General features: G+C 39.1%; 1 protein-coding gene across 1 annotated transcript in view; it reads right to left on the bottom strand.

Moving 5' to 3' along the window:
• CDH12 (cadherin 12) overlaps positions 1 to 18,281 on the bottom strand; it is a 701,357-nt gene that overhangs the window by 174,223 nt on the left and 508,853 nt on the right. The window lies entirely within an intron of this gene.

Raw genomic sequence — 18,281 nt, 5'->3', positions numbered from 1 at the left:
TTCCCGGGCCTTGAGGGGAGAGTACTTTTCCTGCTAGCATGACCACAGAGCAGCACAGCGCGACTGTCCGGAGCAGTCAAAATGGGGCACTGTGGGATACATTCTGGAGGTCAATTAATTTGATTTAAGTCCTGTTGTATCTACACTGATGCTAAATCAATTTAACAAATTCGAATTTGGTGCTACGCCACTTGCAGAGGTGGTCTTATTAAGTTGATTTTACAGGCACCTTAATTCAAATTAAGAGTGGCACCAGGGTAGACACAGGTGTAATTAAATCCAATTAAGGGAGTTTAAGTCAACCTAAGTTGCCAGTGTAGACCAGGCTAAGAAGAGAATGTTCCACATCAGTTTTAGTCACTACTCAAGCTAATTCTGGAAAAGGGGAATAGGATTAATTAGATTTACAGGCAGCCCCCTATCCTTCCTTAACATGCAAGTAGGTCATCCAATGAAGGCTTGAGGATGGGAATAGTAAAGAGCAAGAGTAAGCAGGGATCCAGAGGGACTCTGAGAAGGAAATGTGGAGGACTAATCCATGGGGAAAAAAATTAGATGAAGTGGTTATTAAAACTTGCCCATCATAAATAGATGTATTGATTAATAGATGGAGGTAGGGATGACTGTGTTTCTAATTCACTCTTTTCCCTGTAAGGGAAAAATCAGAATAAGATCAAACACATATAAGTCACATTTTCTAGATTATGCATTACTAATAGATGTTGCAAAACATCTAGTAAACGTTTCCAGGCAAGCAGGAAAATTGATTTTACGTGTGGAAAATGCCAAGTGTTTAAAAAATACACATTTGAAAAGGAACATGGAAAAGAAGCCAGATGGAATTTTAAACTGGATTCTAAGTACAAGAATTCTCTATTAAGGTTTGTGAATAATGTAATTGTTTCTCTCTCTTTTATATATAATTTATATATATATTAAAAACTTTGGAAGTCTGGCTTTTGTATTTTAGATACAATTATAATGAATTAATCGAGGAACATATTTTCAGGGGGAAACTATTGCCTTTAGGATTAAATATGCTTTAAGATCTTGCAAGTTCTTTTTATTTATTTTTTTTTAAGAATGACTTCCACTCTTCACAGCCCTTTTTCCATTTTTTCATATGGAAAATAATTTTTTCTTCAAAAATCCATTATCAAGTAGAGATTCTTCTCCTTTTCTTTCTTTTAATTGAACTTTGCCTTGCATTTCTTTCATTCAAAAAAAGTCCATCAATTCATTGCTTCCTAAATTAAGTTTATCAGCATATTATTTTTTCATTTCTTATTTGTCCTGCAGTAATGTACTTATATTGATTTTATAGACTTACCAATTTCTCATTGTTTGCTGCACGAACGTCTTGTCTTTACATGGTTGTCTTTCTTGGGGAAAAGCCCTTTCCTTTATCTCATGTCCTTTTCTCATCCTTTCCAGGTGTACCAAGCTACTAGACAAAAGTCTCATGCTCAACCATTCCCGAGCTGCACTCAGATGTAGTGTAGAATGGCAGCTATAGAGAGCCCACTGGAATTCTCTGATTCAGGGCTGTCTGGCTGTGGTGCAAATTATAGCTGTACCAGACAGCCCTAACTTACACCATTAGTGTAAATTCTCTCAGAGACTTCAGCAGAGGAGAGAACACGGCAGAGTTCCCTCTCTATCCCCCTAGGTATGTCCCTCTTCCTTTTCCATATTCCTGGGTGGGGTTTTTAAATTTGCTAATTTAAAGGAGACTGGTGACATAAAAAAATTACAAATGTGCTGAGGGCCCAGCAAAAATTTATGCATGTGCTTAGTTTTAAGTATGTAAATAGTTCCATTAAATTCAATGGGACTACTTACGCACTTATAGATAACTATGTACATAAGTCTTTGCACAATCAGAACCTATATTTTAATCTATAATTGTTATAAGTGTGTGTGTGTGTGTGTGTGTGTGTATTTTCTTAGTTTTATCCAGTTTGTTTACTTTGTGATTGACAACACTTCATATTGTCAATGTCATTCTTTCCCTCAATAATCCATTAGTTAGGGCCAAGTTAAATGTTCATGGAAGTATATGGAAAGACTTCAATAGGTGTTAGATTTGGCCCTTTATTTCCCGTGTTGTTTATGTGGGCCTTTCACACAGCAACAAGGAACAGAAAAATATGTTTTAAGGAGAGGAAAATGTGATTGTAAAACCACAAAACAAAAACAAGAAGAAAGTGGCAGAATGACTCGCTACCTAAAAACAAATTTTAACTCTTCTTTTTTAACTGACTAGTTTTCAAATTGTCAATGTGTTTTTTAGCACTTGCATGTAGGTTACTTAGGTATATATTGTCATTCAACAGTATTTTCAATACAATATTAATTACAAATGATTAAAAAGGATTCCACAGATGCAATCGTATAAATTACTGTATAGTGAAATTCTGTATAGTTTCTCCCCTTTCTGGTGATATTTGGCTACACAATGAAGTTCTGTATGTTAACTCTTCTTTCTTGTGGCATTGACTATATAGGCTAGTTCTGTACAGCTAAATATCACGTGAGATAGGAAATATTGAAAAGAGTGGAAAGTTTGATTAAGCCGTAAGCAAAGAGGAGTTGAATCAGAACATGACAATGTTATTTTAGCCCTAAAGTCAATCTGCTTAATGTCTTCATACTTGATTTTGATTAAGGGGGAGAGAATATTAGCTAACTCTTGAATGCTAGGTCTTTGAAAAAGAAAAAAGAAATAAATACTTTCCCACTATCCTGATCATATTTAAAGGAAAATAAAAGGAAAGAGTCTATTTATTCAGTCAAGCATGTGACTCAGTGTATCGGTGATTAGCTCTTTAGTTTACATCTAAATGACAATTTATGGTATTTTCTCTTTAAATGGAGACATACATCTATTATTGATGACTCATACAATTAGTGCTAGCATATTATGAAGTGAAGTGAAGTGAAGTGGAATTCAATGGGGGGAATGAAAATTTATATTTTTAGCTCTAACTGAACACTGATTCTGTAAAATGCATTTTTATTAATTAAAATCTGTCAATATTTGTAGGATATCAGCAACATTTAGACAAATGTCACCATTATCTCTTGCACAGGTATTGTTTTAGGCCCTTGTTCATCCTGTCTTTTAGTTTATATCACCCCTGCATATTAAGACTGTAAATGACTTCATCTACTTAAATACATAATCGTAATATGATATCAATGGGTTAGCAAAGTTCTTGAATAATTTTGCATGTATTTCTCTTTTTAACTTACTTTCTTCCTGCAGTGTGAGCTGCTTTAGTTACACTGGAGACTAACTACTGAAGGAAATAACTTGTGCATATTCATCTGGCTTACACTAATATATTGACTGTCCACTGGTAATAATAATAATAAAAAAAAAAAAAAATGATGCTGACATCCATAAAGGAATGAATAAGTTCTTATTTTCAGTTGTGTGGATTATTCACTGCTAGTTAGTAATTGCTTCTTTTATATAAAACAACTGACTTGTGGAATTTGCATAATGTGCTTATATTTAATACACAACCATTAATCTCCCATTATACAGCACAATAAAAATATGAAATAAAGACTATTTTCAAAAACTTCATAACCATACACCAGTATATTAGATCCGTATAATTATGTCTCTCAGGATTATGAAAAATCCACACATTTGAGTTACACAGTTAAACCGACCTAACCTCCGGTGTAGACAGAGAACTCTCATGTCAACCTACTTACCACCTCTGGGGGAGGTGGAGTACCTACCCTGATGGGAGAACCCTTCCTGTTGGCATAGGTAGTGTCTTCATTGAAGTGTTATAGTGACACTGCTGCATCAATTTAAGTGTAGACAAGCCCAGAGTTGGTTAGAAAGATAATAACATTGATCAAATAATGATTGGATGGCTCATTATATGTGATTGTTTCTAGAACTTGCTATTAACACTTGAAGATTATTTAACAAAATGATAAACTATGCCAGAAATATTTAATATAATTTTAGTAAACAATTATTGCAAATACTGTAGAATCAACTTTTGGAGATTGGGCACATCTTACAAGAAGCAAATAGAGGTAACTTATCCAAGCAAAATGAGGAAAAAATTAAACAAGCCATACCAAGTGTAAAGGAAAAAGATGATGATTTTTAGCAGCTCAGTGCTTTTTATTGCATCTTTTTCTCTTGTTCTTTTCATAACAGTGAGACAGTCAATGAATGTCAGCTTGTTGGAGATGACAACTTCATTCTCATCTCCCTCCCTTTACTCCCTGGAACTTAGTTCACCTTGCAGTTGTAAATTTGTTACATCAAGTTGCCTGACTTAGAAGCTGCACGCTGAATCTAATAAGAACCATAATTACTGGATTCAGAGAAACCTCATCAATAAGCCTTTTATTTCATTTTCAACTAGGCAGATATCCCCACCAAGACAGTTGTCAGTGCTACATTACTCAGAACACATTGATCATGAGCCCAATAACCACCACATTATTGTCCATCATTCATAAACACACTTTTTTTTGGTAGGACAATAACATAAAGCATTAAATATGAATGAGAAATATTGGGCCAAATTTTGCATTGATATATGTACCTATGCCACTGCACTGGTTCTGACACAGACTTCCTGTCTGATCTTGGATAACTCATTGAATATACCTTCTTCCTCACTTCCGCATCTGAAAAAATTGAGATAATATTTCCCTGCCTCAGGGGGACAATGTGACGATAATGACTGAGATGTTGAGAGATGATAATGATGATGCCCATATATATACCTACATAGATGACTGCATTTTATAGAGAGAAGAATAAGTGCAATATGTAGGGCATTTTCATGTAGCACCGACTCAAATATAGGTTGCTTTTTTTTAAAATAGTTATCCTAAACCTTACAGTAATGTGTCATTATTTTAAATGAATTAATAAGATATTTATGGATGTGATTCTCCATTGTCTTGCACCCATAATTTATACTTGAGCAAAGAGGGTGGAAAATGATACCACATCCAAGTGCCATCAATTTATGTTAAGTTTGCATAGGTATACATTATTATATATAATGCAAAGCAGTCAAGAATCAGGCCCTATACATCTCCCATAGTATTTGCAACTGAAATACTGTAGTATTATGTGTGACAACTATAAAGTGAATCAAATCAAACTAATGTCGCTGTCAATTTTGTGTGAAATATAACGAGTTGGGTTTTTCTTAAACTCTTTTTAAAAAAAAAAATACAAGTAAGGATTATATTGTGTCCATTTAATTTTTAATATATATGAAAGTAGTCTACACGGCACAAGAGCAAGAGAAGCAAGTTAGTTGTTTTATGACTTTCTATTTTTTGACTAAACTGCATATATATAATACTGAAAGGAAGCTGGTCATTGTTTCAACTTTGCAATGTATTTATGACAGCTGTTAAGCTGCTCGAATGCCAGGTGCCAGAATTAATTAGGATTATGTGGGAATCTTCTGAATCCACAGACATTCATCGATTTATACGAGGTTTTTACCACTGGCATCAATTAGGGTTAAACTAGAAGCAGTTACCTGCTGTCAGATTGATACAGCTGGTATTGACAATGGAGGGTCATTAACTGGATTTTATTATCATCTCAAAAAAGTGTTCAAGATTTTACAAATGGTACATTGCACTAATCATTGAAATGAGATTTTTTTTTCTGGCTTACACTTAACCAATTTATGATTTTGTTCTCAGAAGAAGGAAAACCTATTGTGAGAACAGACAGAAGGTTCCTCACATTACAAACGGTGCTTATGATGATTGAGCAGACTTCATAAAGAAGAAGGCTCACTCCACCTCCCTAATGGGTTACTGCACATGCAAGTTACGAATACCTGCATGTGTTTATACAAATACACACACACACACACACACACACACACAGGTGCCAATATTTTCAGAACATGGTGATTAAAGTTTGTGTCCTAAACCCATATTTAGGCACCAAAAGAAAGATGGCCTCAATTTAAAAGGTGCTGAGCAACCACAACCCCACTGTCTTCAGTGGACTTCTACTCCATATTTACATTAAAGTTCTGAAGATCAGAATCTGGTCCAAATTTCCAAGTTGCTGGTTAATAAATCACTAGTTCATCACTGCTGAGAAGCAATGTCACTAGCATGATCCAAATAGAACAACACTTGCATTCTCTTCGCTCAGTGATTTAACATATTTTCCAGGAATTTTTTTTGTGCTTATGGCCACAGAGAGTAAAAAACAAAACAAAACACCCCACCCTTTACTAATTAAAACAAGTTTATTGACATGCCCCATTTCAACCATCTTAACACAGAAAAAAATCATCATTATGCTAAAGCCTCCTCTCAAGCTTCTTAAAAGAGCACCTGGTAATTGGGCATTACAGTACATTTTTAACAGCCATAGGAGTACAGGAAATCAGAAGACTGGTATAAACATCCTGCATAGCCCAGCATTCTTACTCAATCTGTACATCCAGTACATACTATTGGCAAAATTCTCTGGTGTTTACTTTGTGTTTTGGAGTTTTCCTTAATAAGATTTTCTATAAAGGTTCTTTCAACTTTGAAATTAGTTACACAGAAACTAACTTATATGTAAATTAGATGTATTTATTTTTAACTGCACATGAGTTTCAAAGGGGGATTTGTTTAAACACATCAAATCTAAGTGCCTGTGGTATCAGATGTTCTTAGTACCTCCAAGAGGTGCTCAGTAACTCACAAGATTGGGCCTTTAGCGAATATCCATCATCATCTAATATACAGTGCTCCAGGTAACAGAAGGGAAAGAGTTGGAAAAACATCACCAGCAAATGAGCCTAAAGAAATAATAATTTAACAGGATGATCCATGGAATCTTGTGGGAAAGTCCAACATCTCTCACAGACTTTTTGAATTTACCAGCTGAACAAAAAGTTTTTCCACAGAAGCCAATAGGATACAGGTGTGCCTTATGTTCACTTCCTCTTACTTGTTGCTATTTAATGTGTCAAGAACAGAAACAAAGGGCCAGAGTTTGATCCTTATTCATGTTGATTAGGCCTTTTTACATGAGTAGTCCCATTGACATCATGAATAATACTGCAGAATCAAAGAATGCAGAATCCAGCATAAAAGATGTAGGATATCACTGAGCTGGATTTGATATGAAAATCTAAATACTTAAATAGATAAGAAGATAGAAACATTGTAATCAAGATAGCAGGATGGAGAAATCACATCCACCCTGGGCTCAACCCTGCAAAGTCTTAAATACCTTCAACTCTCACTGATTTCAGAGGCAATTGGAAGATTGTCACAGATCCTAGCAAGCGCCCCTTCCTGGCCACCAACTAAAGACTGCTGTTCGGGGAATCAAGCATCTTTGCTCTAGATTCCCTGGAGCATGTTAAGGTTCTGGAGTCTGAACAGTCCCAGTCTCAGGGTATTTAGGATGCAGATCTTCAATCTGGCACCTCTTTTGACCGTTGGAAACTGCTGTCCAACCATCTAGCCCAGTGGTTCTCAAACTGGGGGGTCGGGATCCCTCAAGAGGTCCCAACGTTATTATGGGGTGATTGCGAGCTGTCAGCCCCCATGCATGCCGGGACTGCGGCTGCCAGTCCCGTACATGGTGGACAGTCAGAGCCCTTCAGAGCTGGGTGGCTGGAGAGCAGTGGCTGCTGGCTGGGTGCTCTGAAGGCAGTGCCATCCCCAGCAGCAGCTCAGAAGTAAGGGTGGCATGGCATGGGGGGTGGCAAGGTATGGGGTGGGGGTCATCACTTTTTTGGGGGGGTCATCACAGCCTGAAATATTTTCAAAGGGGATCCCCCCCCCAAAAAAGTTTGTGAACCTCTGCCTCTGGGCACAGCCCTGAACCCTCTGATGCTCCAGTATTTAAACACATCCCTCTCTCATAATTCCATCTAAAAGGTGTGAAGCTTATGATTTGCATTTTAATTCCCTCAGAGTCAATCAGTAGTTGTGAAGCACTCCACACACACACACACACACACACACACACACACACACACACACTTTGGTCAAGTCTATCAACTTTTATGCTTTTTATTCTTAATCATGTAACACACAGGATAGTACAGATCACCAAAAAAAAATGTTTAAAAAAATCCTAAATCCAATATCCTTCACTGGCTCAATCCTTTCCTTCGGAGAGCATCTGTGTTCCATCAGCCAGGCGGGAAGGCGGGCGGGGTCTTTCACCACTTTGCCTACCCTGCCTCTACAGTAAGCTCTATCTCAGCTTACTCTGGTACAAGATAACTCTCATTACCAGTTCCGCCCTGTGAGTCCCTGTACAGACTCCTGCTGGGGTCACATTCTTCTTTTGTTCTCCTGGTAACTTTCCATTAATTCCAAACCCCCTTCCCTTCAGAGAAGAGGAGGAAGTAAATTCTCCCTGCTAAAACAGACCCATTGTTCCAAAGTGTATGAATGTGTGTGCACTTTTTGGAATAGAAGTTCACACAGTGCTGATCATTCCCCATTTTCTCTGGCTAACTTAAGGGTTGCTTCACATACAGATAAGCTTGCCATGACACAATCATTTCATGATAAAATTTCATAAAATCATCCACAGTTCAGAACTGATACAGACAGAACCCCCAATTCATCACAATTCTCCCACAAGAAGTACTTAAGACCTTATAGGATATGGCCCCTTGTCTCTCTACAAAACAAATAACATTCACCTAACACTTCAGGCCTGGTCTACATCTAAAACTTTTGTTGGCCTATCAATGTTGCTCAGACATGTGAAAAATTCATATCCCTGAGAGATGTAATTAAGCCAACCTGAGCCCTGGCATGGACACCGATAGGTTGACAGAAGAATTCTCAAGGGGGCAGATATACTACAATGACAGAAAAGCACTTTCCATCACTGTAGTAACTGTCTTCTCTACCAGTGCTACAGCAGCATAACTGCAGCACTGCAACTATAGTATTGGTAGTATAGACATAACCTCACTGAACACTTCATTATGGTGCACATGTATTATCGTGCACACCATTAAAGATTCAGCATTTACCAAAGAGGTTGCCATATTGTATTATCAGAGATATTGCAGTTATTTGCATTGTAAGCCTAGGAAAATACTGTGGAATCCATAGTCATAGTTAGCATTTCTGGGAATTTAAAAAAAAAAAATTTGGGTAAACATTTTTCAATCCAAAACTTCAATGACTCTTATCTGCCTTGATCATATTTCAATACATAGGGCTAGCATAAGGATTTTATAGAGTCCACCACATGGTTTTGGGTAGCACTTCCAAACTTATCTGACTTTTTTTCCCCTTAATATGGATGATCATAGGAGACCTCTTGGAGGACAAGCAGAGCCAACTTACTATTACTGCTACTAATTATTTTATTTTTATAACTGTGCTGGTTTCCTTAGTTGCCTACATGCAAAATATTTTTCAATGATCAATTCTCTACATTGTTGGTGTGGGGCCACTAAGCCGTCAGTCATAGGATTTTATCACTATCTAGCAATTTGGAGGGTTTTTTTTTTTTTTTTTTTTACTGGTCTCATGAAAATGGTGAAAGGCTGCCAACTCATGGATTTTTCCTTATTCAAAATGGCCACCATCTCCTATGACTGTCAATAGGTTTGAAGCTATCAAGATGGCTCCCATTTCCTAATAAACTATCTTCTTGTGGGAACAAGGCTGCCCCTAAATTTGGCTGCCACATCCCACTGTATTCAATGAGATTGAAGCAGTCCACAGGAGAAATGGCTCTGTGGGTCAGGGGGCTGGAGAGAACACAGGGACTGTGAGCAGAGATGAGACACTATGAAATGTGCACGGGGTAACTGAAGGGAGCAGGGCACTGGGGGAGTAGGAGGCAGGTTTAAAGTTTGCAGGGGGGTGTGGAGGCAGCAGGGAGACTAAGGAGGATGCAGAGGACAGTGATGGGGTGGGAGATGCAGGAAATGGAATGGCAGCTCCTCCAGCCTGGGGGTTGTGGTGGATAAGTGGAGTCTCCTCTGGGCAGCCAGCATTGGGCAGTGGTGCAGTTTTGCCTGCTGTCACAAACTGACTGCACATCATTGTATTGTACATTGTACATTTGTTGTATGCAGAACGAGCTGTTGCAATGATGAGAGAAGCTCTTCTATTCTGAAAGTTTTCAGGGCTGAGTATGTGGACAGAGCTGTCTGTGATATCCTAAGAACTAAGGACCCAGATCTGCCCTGCCACTGAACCCTGACTTTTTGTATGACCCTATGGCGGGGGTGGGGGGAGAGGGGGGGGGGAGGGAGAGAGAGAGAGGGGATCCTGGGGAAGCAGGAGGCAGAGAAGTGGGGAAGCTTGGAAGTGGTGGTGGTGGAACCTGGTGGGATAATTTTGGACTATTTCTGTACAATAGATTCATACTTTACAAACTTTACAAAGAATTTAGGGAAGAAGGGACCATCATGATCATCTGATCTAACCTCCAGCACACTGCAAGCCACAGAACCTTGCCTGCCCACCCACTCCTTCAATAGACCTATAACCTATGACTGAATAACTGAAGTCCTCAAATCATGATTTAAAGATTTCAAGTTACAGAGAATTCAACATTTACACTACTTTAAACCTGCAGGTGACCCATGCCCCAGGCTGCAGAGGAAGGTGAAAAATTCCCAAGGTCTCAGCCAATCTGACCCAGTGGAAAATTCCTTCCCAACCCCAAATATAACAGTCACTTGGACCTTGAACATTTTGGCAAGACCCAACATCCTGTAACCTAGGAAGGAATTCTCTGTAGTAACTCAGAGCCCTCCCCATCTAGGATCCCATCACTGGTCATTGGAGATATTTGCTATTAGCAGTCACAGAACGGCTACATGCCATTGTAGGCAATTTTGTTGTACCATCTGCTCCATAAACTTATCAAGCTCAGTTTTGAAGCCAGTTAAGTTTTTTGCCCCCACTGCTATCCATGGAAATCTGTTCCAGAATGGTTAAATACCTTCCTCTAATTTCAAGCATAAACTTGTTCACGGCCAGTTTATATCCCTTTATTCTTGTGTCAACATTGGTGCTGAACTTAAATAGCTCATCTCCCTCCCTGCTATTTATCCACTTGAAGTATTAATAGAGAGTAATCATATCTTTCCTCAGCCCTCATTTGATTAGGCAAAACAGCCAAACTCTTTGAATCGCCTCTCATAAGACAGGTTTTCCATTCCTCTGATCATCCTAGTAGCACTTCTCTTCACCTGTTTCAGTTTGAATTCATCTTTCTTAAACAGGGGATACCAGAATTGCACACAGTATTCCAGATAAGGTCTCATCAGTGTCTTGTATAATGGTATTAATACTTCCCTATTTCTACTGGAAACATCTTGCTTGATGGATCCTAAAATTGCATTAATTTTTTTCACAGCCACATCACATTAATGAGTCATAGTAATCTTCTGATCAACTAATACACCCGCTTTCTCCTCCTGTGTTGCGTCCATCTTAAGTCCCCTAATTATAACAAAAATTTTTGTTGTTAGTCCCGAAGTGCATGACTTTGCACTATTAAACTTCATCCCATTTCTATTACTCCAGTTTTCAAGGTCATGCAGATCTTCTCATATTATATCCTGATCCTCCTTCAAACTGGCAATACCTCTCAACTTTGTGTCACCATTGGCAATACCTCTCAACTTTGTGTCACCATGGAAGTTAGTGTTAGAGTTGTTAGAGTTGGGGTTAGAATATATGAGTCCCCTTCTCTCAATTCTGTACTTTCTGCATTAGGCCAGACTAGATCATGCTACTGAGCTGCTGCTCCTTATGGCCAGCAGCGGCACTGACTGCTCAGCAGGCAGTTGTCTGAGAATCAACTGATGGCGGTTCTGATGCCTTCATTGGCTCGCTGGGTAGCACCAACACACCTGAAGTCATTAGCTAATGATGACCATCACAGGAAAAGCACCACAGAAACACCCTGGTCATCCACCAATCACATATATTACTATTCCCCAGTGAGACACTGTTGAGACTTCAGCCTACAGAAGTGAAGGGCTTCATAGCAACTCCATACAATAAATTACTAGAGAGAACTATTATACTGAATACATGATTAAACCAAATAATAAAACAGAATGAAAAATGTAGAGATTTCATGTATTGTGTGAGAGGTAAGTGCTTTCCACTTTTGATGCCCTCAGTGAAATAAATCTTTTGTATTTATTCTGAGTCACAGCAATCCGTATAATTAAAGCCAATAAACTAAGCAGAATCAAAACAAACTACAGTAAGTAGCAAACTAACAGTAAGTGCTGATGACAGATGAACCCTAACTGCCATTCAAAATTATGCTCGCTGTATAAGTTAGAAACTTTAGCAGTATTAGCAATGGCACCAATTAACTGCTGAAGCAAGGTAAGAAATTAAGATAGATTACAAATTATAAAGTGGAATGCAGAAATGAAAGCCAGGGAGGTTTAGGAGCATCTGTTGGAATCCTGGCTCTGTTGAAGTCAATGGTAAAATTCCTATTGACTTTAATAGGGTCAGGATTTCGTCCCCTTATTTCTACCAGTGCCATTTCTGTATTTCCTACTGCACCTAATTGCTGCTGTCATTTCTGCTTCTGTTCAGCATTACTATTTTTTATTCTTTAAGGTTTTTTTTCCCCCAAAAATCTTGTCCCATATTATTCTGTTTTCAGACTGCTCCTCCAATGCACTGTTCACATTTTCTAGTACAGCCACACAACATAAAATAAGATCCTTTTATTAGTGTGTGGGTTTGTGAAACTAAGTTGCTGTACCTTAGTCCAGAGGAAATTAAAATTTAAACTAGAAATTAGCAATTAAAACTTAATGCAATTTTATTTCAAATGTGGGTCAAGTTCAAATGTACACATTTTCATTTGATTCTTTCATCTATCCATCTATGCTATTATTAGGGTGACCAGGTGTCCCGATTTTATAGGGACTGTCCCAATATTCAGGTTTTTTTCTTACATAGGCACTTATGACCCCGCACCCCCTGTTCTGATTTTTCAAACTTGCTATCTGGTCACCCTAGCTATTATACCCACCTATCTCTGCATGGGCCCCTTACAAGAAATATCAGAATCACCTGGTGGACTAATTGCCTTCCTAGTAGTTTTGAGGCAATCAGGTCAACTTTTGTTCTGACAGTTTTCTTTCCCCACTTCTATCTCTGTTTCTCACAAGTTTCTCCCTTCAGAGCAAGTTTTGTTGTACCTGAGGAACATTGCTGTTGAGAGAGGCCATCACTATGTAAAGGGAATTAATCTATGAAGTATCTTGGGCAATTCCAAGAAGGATGTTGGAGATTGAAACTGAGACTTTGAATTTGACCTGATGTTCTATGGAAGCCAGTTTACTGAGTGAGGTATTGAGATAAGATGTTGTCAGCAGCCACTATGCCAACCCAGATGTTTTAACTCTTCAAACTCTCTTATGTAAGAGTGAAAGCTAATGATCTCCAAGTTTAGATTCAAACTAAAACCATTCATGAAGCTGAATTTTACCACTGAAGTTCATACAAAATGGGATGTTTGTGTAGTGGCTACTGGTTCCACAACATTGTGTACTCAATACACTTTGGCCAATAGAATACTGTTACTAGTATATCCAAATTCTTATTACTTTGCTTTTGTATCTAAAAAAAATTCTACTGTATGGTCTATTATACTTAAAATTGTATCTCACTAGAATTCCATTAAATCTCTGAGGTATAGTTCATAGGGCAGTATTATGGTATCCCATTGATTTGTATCATCTACCCGGATTTCAGTAATGCTTTTTATAATATGACCACTTTCAATCTTTAGACACCCTAGTTCATTTTTACTTGTAAGATCTTTGCATTGATATAGGCACTTTGGGATATTTCTACATTTTTATATTTTGCTGTCTGCCTATTTTTAACTCCCTAGACTGAGACTCTGTTTGTTTTCCAGAATTTAACTCTGTGATCTCAACCTGTTCCTCCTTCAGTTCCATTGTAATTTCTGTTTTAATCCTTTACTGGATACAGAGCTGTTTTTGGATTACCAGATGTCTATGTCTATTCTGAGGGTTCTTCATGACCTCTCAGATTTTCCCCAGCACCTAGATAAAAATGCCCATCAGACCTTGCAAATCATCTCTACCAGCAGTCATGTTCCACTTTGGTTAAGTTAGAGCCCATCCCTTCTGCATACATTCTCAATGATCTATAAAGCTCCCCAGTGCTTTTAAATCTTCTTCCTTCATACCAACGTCTCATCCATTCATTGTGTTTTTGACAATCGCACATCTGTCTGAACCTGCATCTATAAACATGAGCATTTTAGGGAAATTAACTACAGATATAAGCAGTCTTTTCCTAGCCATCTAAATTTAGGTCCCATGAACTCTCTCCTACACATCTTTAGATCAGTGGTTCCAATATTACCACAACCACAGGCTGATCTCCAGCACCATCTAGCAGTCTGTGTCTAGATGTCTCATGAGATCTGTTTCCTTCACACCAAGTAGGGAAGCCATTGAATAGTTCTCACCATCACAGCACACTCAGCTACCTATGACTGAATTCCATAAACCATAAATTGCTGATGTCTCACAACTGTAACCCTTTTCTGGTGTGATCTCCTTAATGTGTGAGGAATGATCATTGATCAGCCCCCTTTATATATATCAGAAAGTGGGTCCCAACTCAAGGAGTTTGTCCTCCCATTCCACTTTGGTCTCCCCTCCATCAAAAGTCCATTTTTTGCCCTTTCATTAAACAAATGAAAATGCAGGTTTAATTTGGTTTGTTTGATCACCATATATATTACATAATTCTTAGCAATATAAAAACCACAGGCAGAAGTTGTTGCTGTGATAGATACTTGGGTTTCCACATAAACTGCCTGATGTCAAACTTTAAATAAGCAAATCCAATAGATCAACGACAACAGCAACAAGTGTGCTATATTAACTCTGAAATCTTTATAACATGCTTCAGTAATATTGAGTCTTTATGAACCTCATCCAAAGATAAACATACAAAGGGAAACATTAAAAGCAAATTTAAGTTGATGCTGGGATTTTTTTATTTATTTCCAAAACACCACTTACCAAAATTCCAGCCCACACTCTCCTGTGTATCTGTCAAATTTGTTTTGTGTCTCGTGTACTTTATGCAATGAACAGGATGCAAAATTTTAACATCTTCCATTTTTCATTATCTAATATTAAAGGAGAGATATGAGGTCAAAGGGTCTGAGCACAGTCATGTGAGCTGGGAACTCCTGAGTACTAATCCCAGTGCTGACTCCCTCTGTGAACTCTAGCAAGTCACCTCTCTGTCTCAATTTTCCCATCTCTAAATCTGGGATAGTACTGCTCTGCTAATGAGCTTCACACGGGTATTGTGAGCATTACCTGATGCTTTTTAAAGCCCTTTGAAGATGAAAAATGCTAAGTATTATTAATGTCTCATGTATTCTTAAAAGAAAGAATGTGTGTTAGGAAGACAGCAATCATCACAACAATGCCCACAAGAGGCACGTAGCTAAGAAAGAACGTTACTGATTAAGGGTATACCTACACTGTAATTGGAGGTGTGGTTCAAAGATTGTGTAGACATACATGCACTGACCTCCAGTTAGCTCACTATAGCAGCAAGGATGTGGTGTCACTGGCTGGACAACCCCTCCCCCTCCCCCAACTTCCTGGGAACATATTTGCTTGTGCAGTGCTCATTGCCTTGACCTTACCTCTATTTTTAGCAATTAGGCTAGATTACAGCTAGCATGGGAATGTGTACATGAGATGAAAATCAGAGCCTGGCTGCTGTGTAGATATATCTTAATTGAACGGAAGCATCTAAACTGCCAAACAAGGATCCCAATTCTAACCTCCAGTACATGAGTTCATCTCCCACTGAAATCTGTGGGAAGCTTTATCCATGGGCTGAAGTGGGTGTGTGAGTTTCTGGTGGGATCAGAAAACATGCTGAATAGCTTCTTAAAACTACTGCTGCTCTGAAACGGTTCCATTTATCTTTAAATGTAATTTGCCCACAATGCTTTATATCCAAGAGCAACTGTGATGTCCTTCTCAAGGGACTAAATTAACATATGTCATAAGCAATAGCCCATGCAACATCATCTCTTTTATCTCCTTGAAAGTGACATCATGTGAATGACTAATGGGAATGATGCACAGCACTTTTCCTATTTCTCTTTGCAGTAGCCTGGTCTCATTTGTGGGTTTTGACTCAGATGTGCTAGCACAAAAGCTGGGTGACAGCTGGCAAATGAAATGTTACCAGGGTATTACTCAACAATAGAAATCGATTCAAAATATAATTTAAAAGAAAATCAGATTAGCCAAGGCACATGTCTCAATAAAGATTTAGACTGAGATTTTTCTTTAAAGAGCAATACGGTTTCAAATTTAAATGTACCAACTTCTCTTCCTTTTAATTTCATTGTTTTATTTCCTCCAAGTGAATAAGGATTTGCAAACAGTGTGAGATTAAGAGACCCAGAAGCGGATTTATTTTTCTAGAGGAGCGTTACAGCACATGCAATTCTAGCTTATTTTCCCATGCTTCACCATTATCCAAACTCGTTCTGGAGACATCAGCTTGGGAGAGAAAGTGCAGTTCACTCTCAAGGAATATTCTGTCCTTGGTATCTTTTCTGAGCCTGCCAGCATAAGTACCAAATATGGTGGTGATTTCTGTATTATTGATGCTGTAGAACCTCAAAGATACAAACACCTCAGGAATGGAGATTGTTTGTAACTCTGAAATGTTCATAACTCTGAACAAAACATTATGGTACAGTACCCTGCAGTCAGTGTCTTTCAGCTGAGGCTGGGCGATCTTTCTGTAAAGGTGGCACGTGGCAGCACTGCCTGGTTTGCAAGCCGCTCCCTGCCCTATTCCTGTTTCTTGCTTTTGGGTTGAACTGGGGGGCCTGCCCTGCACCCTTGGCACTAGAAGCCCCAGCCCTCAGCTACCTCTCCTTAGGGCTCACCCTGCTCAGTGCACTGCTTGCCATGCTCCAGAGACAACACGTGCAGGGGGTTAGTGGCAGCCAGCTGTCAGAGCCCCACCCTCCTGCCCCTTGCATTCCCAGAGGTGCTGGAAGGATCCAGGAGAGCAGCCAAGGGCAAAGCTTGGGTTGAATCGGTGCACAGGCTGTGACCCTTCAAAACTCCTCCAGAGCTCAGCTGACTCCCACTTCAGCTCCAGTCCTGGCTTCGGCTGCAAGCTTCAGTTCCTTGCATCAACAGAGAGATTTCTATCCTGGGCTCCAGAGCAGGGGGATGGAGTGAGGAGCAGGGGGATGGAGTGAGGAGTGGGGATTGTGGTGGTGAAACCTTGGTGTGAAACAGTGCCCTTGGCTTACAGGAACAGCGCAGACCCTGGACTGTTTCTGCTCTGCATGCCGACCTTGCAATTCAGGCACAGTATTTGCTTTCCTTCCTCCCCCCATCTGCTGCTCCCTGATTGCTTACTTCCAGTTTCACAGGATGTTTGGTTGACTGGTCAGTTCGTAACTCTGACGTTTATACCTGTTCATCATGAAATGAGCTGATGCCGCCAAATAATTTCCTATTAAGGATGCGTGGGGTCCAGAGTTTGTATTTCAAATTTGTTGGCCAGATTATCAAGCACCATAAAGAGAATGTCCCTGCCAGCTCCCTAGTGTGGTCCTCTGCCTTTCCAACCCAGTATAAGGGGAACATCAGGGGCATGAGAGGATGGGGAAATGGGCATAATGGAACAACTCTCTGTTACACCAGTCCTGCAGTGGCATGAGGATCATTAAGGACACTATCCCGGAGGCCTGCTAGTAGCTTTAAATTGTGTTGTGGCTAGAGCTAATCCTGAGGATCAGGGTCCCCAAGTATACCTCAACCTTCTGTGTCGAACAGAGGTCTGAGGAGAGAATGTTGCCCTTTGTGTTTCTATATAACTATGTTTATGCCTTTCGCTGGCTTTCTTAATGTCTCAGGATGCTGGGAAAGACATCAACCACAGCAAAGGAAATCGATGTATTTCTACCATCCAATAAGCATGCAAAAATCCCTCTGATTTGTACAAGTACAACTCAGGGCAGTACTGGGCACAATATTTGCATTTTAGTCTAGAACTGCTATTAGAAATCTCTAAACTAAAGAAATCTCTCTCTTGCCTTTAAAACTGGTAGATTCTTATTGCACTCCCACACTACTGTCTGCTATGCAGGCACAGGATTTCTGAAACTTTGATTTACTGTTCCATTTACAATGGCCGAAGTGTGCTGTCAAGAGAATTCTTTACTGACAGCT

This window comes from Emydura macquarii, unplaced genomic scaffold, assembly GCF_026122565.2.
Source record: "Emydura macquarii macquarii isolate MOO-44397 ecotype Brisbane River unplaced genomic scaffold, CSIRO-AGI_Emac_v2 contig_320, whole genome shotgun sequence".
Taxonomy (NCBI): domain Eukaryota; kingdom Metazoa; phylum Chordata; order Testudines; family Chelidae; genus Emydura; species Emydura macquarii.
The sequence above is the reverse complement of the archived record's forward strand: the minus strand, read 5'-3'. Positions and strand labels throughout refer to the sequence as shown.